Source organism: Amblyraja radiata, chromosome 35 (genome assembly GCF_010909765.2).
Source record: "Amblyraja radiata isolate CabotCenter1 chromosome 35, sAmbRad1.1.pri, whole genome shotgun sequence".
In the NCBI taxonomy this organism is placed as follows: domain Eukaryota; kingdom Metazoa; phylum Chordata; class Chondrichthyes; order Rajiformes; family Rajidae; genus Amblyraja; species Amblyraja radiata.
In genome coordinates this window covers 5,140,977-5,145,976 of record NC_045990.1, presented here as the reverse complement: position 1 = coordinate 5,145,976, position 5,000 = coordinate 5,140,977, and the positions used below count along the sequence as shown (strand labels likewise).

Here is a 5,000-nt window from a genome sequence, read left to right as displayed (position 1 = left end):
GGCTGAAGGGCCTGTTCCGTGCTGATCACGGCTGATCATCCCCAATCAGTACCCCGTTCCTGCCTTCTCCCCATATCCCCTGACTCCGCTATTTTCAAGAGCCCTATCTAACTCTCTCTTGAAAGCATCCAGAGAACCCGCCTCCACCGCCCTCTGAGGCAGAGAATTCCACAGACTCACAACAACTCTGTGAGATATTCCTTTCCTCTGACCAGCGATCCCCGCACATTAACACTACAACTTTAGGCCGTGCACGCCTTACGCAACAACAAGAAGAAGAACCTACAAACTTGTACGTCTTTGGAATGTGGGAGATAACCGGCGATCCCGGGGAAAGCCCACGCAGGTCATGGGGAGAAACGTACAAACTCCATACAGACAGCGCCCGTTGTCAGGATCGAACCCGGGTCTCTGGTGCTGTAAGGCAGCAACTCTACCTACGCGCCACCGTGCCTCTGGAGTTACTCCATCTTTTTGTGTCTATCTTGGGTTTAAACCAGCACCTGCAGTTCCTTCCGACACAAGCTGGGACTCGAGTCAGGTATTTGCATGCAAGTGATTTTCAGCTCCCCTTCGCCAAGAAATAGTGCTCAAGGGATGCAGAGTCACGGAGCGTGCCACTCTGCCTGGGCTGCCAACTTGTGGATAAGATGAGAAACCTAGTTGTCTCCCACAACTGTAAATGTCCATTGCACTGTTTCAAAGAGCGGAGAGTTGCCTTCAGTGTTTGGTTACTCTTTCCCCTGCGATCAACAGTGAATAAATCTAACAAGGATCGGTAACTCTGTATTCAAGCTCTTAGCTTTAGCATGTGGTGTGTTCGTGTGTGTGTGTGTGTGTGTGTGTGTGTGTGTGTGTGTGTGTGTGTGTGTGTGTGTGTGTGTGTGTGTGTGTGTGTGTGTGTGCATGTGTTGTGTGTGTGTGTACATGTGTTGGTGTACATGTGTGTGTGTACATGTGTGTGTGTGTGTGTGTGTGTGTGTGTGCGTGTGTGTACTTGTGTGTGTATGTGTGTGTGTGTGTAAATGTGTTGTGTGTGTGTACATGTGTGGGTGTACATGCGTGTGTGTACATGTGTGTGTGTGTGTGCGTGTGTGTACGTGTATGTGTGTGTACGTGTGCGTGTGTGTGTGTACGTGTGTGTGTTTGTGTGTGTGTGTGTGCATGTGTGTGTGTGTGTGTATTTTTGCATGTGGTGTGCATGTGTATGCGTGTGTACATGTGTGCGTGTGTGTTTTAGCATGTGGTGTGTGCATGTGTATGTGTGTGTACGTGTGTGTGTACGTGTGTGTGTGTGTGTGAGTGTGTGTGTGTGTGTGTGTGTGTGTGTGTGCATGTGTATGTATACGTGTGTGTGTGTGTGTGTGTGTGTGTGTGTGTGTGTGCATGTGTATGTGTGTGTGTGTGTGTGTGTGTACATGTGTGTGTGTGTACATGTGTGTGTGTACATGTGTGCGTGTGTTTTAGCATGTGGTGTGTGCATGTGTGTGTGTGTACATGTGTGCGTGTGTTTTAGCATGTGGTGTGTGTATGTGTGTGTACGTGTGTGTGTACGTGTGTGTGTACATGTGTGTGTACGTGTGTGTGTGTACATGTATGCGTGCACGCCTTTCCATCTGCATAAATATTTGGAAGAACTTAAAACATTGCGAGGCAGTTGTCCTGATCAGATCTTTCGGAATGAATAATCAGCATGCTTATTTTTAATGAACACTGCTCCATTTCCCCCTGCTATCAGTAAGCACCACAGCATTATGCCAGTCTTTGCCATTTAGAATCTATTTAGATTTTGTCCTGAATTCCTGGAAGCCAATGATTAATTAATGATTCTCATAATAACACAAATTAAAAACAATCGCGAGTTTGCTTACTGTAATGTGGAAATGTATACGTTAGATTCAAAACCTCAAGGACATTCTCCGGTTATAAAGTGTCATAGAGTGATACAGTGCGGAAACAGGCCCTTCGGCCCAACTTGACCACACAGACCAACAAGTTCCAGCTACACAAGTCCCACCTGCCCGCCTTTGGTCCGTATCCCTCCAAACCTGTCCTATCCATGAACCTAGGGGGAGAAGGAATGGGTGATGTTTCAGTTTGTGACCCTTCTTCAGACCTTTCAAGTCTCAACCCGAAACACCACCCTTCTCTCCAGAGATGCTGCCTGTCCCGCTGAGTTACTCCAGCATTTTATCTCGCTTCGGTTTGAACCAGCATCTGCAGTTCCTTCCTACACTATCCTTGTGCCTGTCTAACTGTTTCTTAAACATTGGGATAGTCCCTAGCCTCAACAGCCACCTCTGGCAGCTCGTTCCATACACCCACCACCCTTTGTGTGAAAAAGTTACCCCTCAGATCCCGATTAAATCTTTTCCCCTTCACCTTGAACCTATGTTCTCTGGTCCTCGATTCCCCTACTCTGGGCAAGAGACTCAGTGCATCTATTCCTCTCATGACTTTGTAAAGTAAATAATTGTGTGTGTGGCCATTTGTGTTTGTTGATGTTGTGTGTCTGTGTTTGATTAAGGTCGGCTAAGTGTGTACGTGTCCACATCAATGTTATATTATTATTCATTTATTACTGTCACATGTACAGTAATACTGAGAAAAACATTGCGCTCTGCATGGCATCAAGCAAAGCATGCTCAGTGGATGAATCACATCTTGGTATGGCATGTCTACATTGGGTACTTAAATCTTTGATTTAAAGCTACATCTGCTGTTCCTTCCTTCCTGACTACTCATACCCTTGCTTCTCACTTTCCCCCACACTCTCACCCTTGGCCATTACTGTACTCCATTAAGGGCACACTCTGCTTGACGTGAGAAGGTTTGTACATTGGCATCAAAAATAAACCAAGTTCTGTTTGGGGGGAATAATTACTGTGGCTATGAGAGAGGAGGTCAGAGACGGGCCACCTCACAGCGAGAGTCGCCCTCCTGATACACAAGGTCAGAAGGGATAGGAGTAGAATGAGGCCATTTGGCCCAACAAGTCTACTCCGCCATTCAATCGTGGCTGATCTATCTCTCCCTCCTAACCCCATAACCCCTGACACCCTGAATCCTTTCACCAATCTACAAGAAATGACCGCATTAACCGTTTCGCCGAACACCTCCGCTCGGTCCGCAATAACCAACCTGACCTCCCGGTGGCTCAGCACTTCAACTTCCCCTCCCATTCCCCATCCGACCTCTCTGTCCTGGGTCTCCTCCATGGCCAGAGTGAGCAACACCGGAAATTGGAGGAACAGCACCTCATATTCCGCTTGGGGAGTCTGCATCCTGCGGGCATGAACATTGAATTCTCCCAATTTTGTTAGCCCTTGCTGTCTCCTCCCCTTCTTATCTCTCCCTCAGCCCTCGGGCTTCTCCTCCTCCTTTTTCCTTTCTTCTCCCCCACCCCCCATAGAAACATAGACAATAGGTGCAGGAGTAGGCCATTCAGCCCTTCGAGCCTGCACCGCCATTCAATATGATCATGGCTGATCATCCAACTCAGTATCCTGTACCTGCCTTCTCTCCATACCCCCTGATCCCTTTAGCCACAAGGGCCACATCTAACTCCCTCTTAAATATAGCCAATGAACTGTGGCCTCAACTACCTTCTGTGGCAGAGAATTCCAGACATTCACCACTCTCAGTGTGAAAAACGTTTTCCTCATCTCGGTCCTAAAAGATTTCCCCCCTTATCCTTAAACTGTGACCCCTTGTTCTGGACTTCCCCAACATCGGGAACAAGGGGTCACAGTTTGAAGAAGGGTTTCGGCCCGAAACGTTGCCTATTTCCTTCGCTCCATAGATGCTGCTGCACCCGCTGAGTTTCTCCAGCATTTCTGTGTACCTACAAGGAGTGACTGGTGGACTGAAGCTCTAACAAGGGTCTTTGGCCTGAAACACTCCTTGTTTTTCCTTGCACAATCCGTGCGTGACCTGCTGAGTGTTTTCAGCAGAGTTTGGTTTTGTGTGGAATCTCCACATCTGCATGGAACAATGCGGTGCCAACACACTGAATAAGCTCGATATAATCAAAAGCATAAGACTGGCACCATAACCTCCATTCTCAACATTCAACACCCTTAAGCTTGCAACTGATCTTCTCCATAAAGACCTGGTCTATTGCTAGAAATTGTCATGTATTTACCTATCTGTTAGGGACTTACAGCATATAATACAATAATATTAAAGTTCTGATCTTGAGAATATCACATTTTTGAATTTTCAAGTGCTTATTACTATTTCCGTCACAAAGGTCAAATTTGTAATGGACTACAATTAGGTAACTAACTAATTACATGCTTTAATTTCAGATCATCCAAGTAAGATGTTTTATATTAGTTTCAGAATGCTTCAATCTATAATAACTGAAAATTTCATTCAGTTCTCGTAATTTTTAAGAAAGTTATGGGCTTTTGATTGTCCTCGATCACAGCTTTTGAGTTAAGTCAATGGATAAGCAATAACAAGATGCTAATGTCCGAGTATGGAAATGGCCATAACTTTTTTAATACTGAAGATATGAAAGTGAATTAGGTGTCAAATTAAACTTCATTTTATGCTTTATCTGATGGGATCAATTGCAGACTTTTAAATTGCAGACTTTGTAACATTGTTACCTAATGAATAACCACCCCCTGAAATTCCTCTCCATCCAAACAGTTCTCGGATAACACGCAACCCTTCCAAACACTGGAGATCCCGACAAGACCCTCCCTCAAGTCCAAACACTTCTCCTTGGTCAGAAGGGGGACCCTCGGAAAGCCCCTGTACCACCAGAAATACTTCACTTGAAGACCTACCTCGGCGCTGCTTCCCCTCCCGTGGACTAGCGGTGGCCGGTCGGCGTGCGGCACAGAGAGAGTCCGGCTCCTTCTCCCGGAGAACCAGCTCTCGGCGAGGATCTTCCTGCAGTCCGGGCGCTGCTGGACACTTGGACCTTCTCAAAGGCGACAGGTTCCAAAGATTCGCTGCATATATTCGCTTGCCGTCTCTCTCTCTTT

At 46.5% G+C, this 5,000-nt stretch overlaps 1 protein-coding gene across 1 annotated transcript in view; it reads right to left on the bottom strand.

The window, feature by feature from the left end:
* The window catches only part of ptger1 (prostaglandin E receptor 1), a 16,981-nt gene extending 11,987 nt beyond the window's left edge, over positions 1-4,994 (bottom strand). Inside the window, exon 1 of the mRNA XM_033012265.1 lies at positions 4,800-4,994. The gene's annotated coding sequence lies outside the window, so the exon portion shown is untranslated. The remainder of the gene's footprint in view (positions 1-4,799) is intronic.
* Positions 4,995-5,000: the final 6 nt, after the last annotated feature.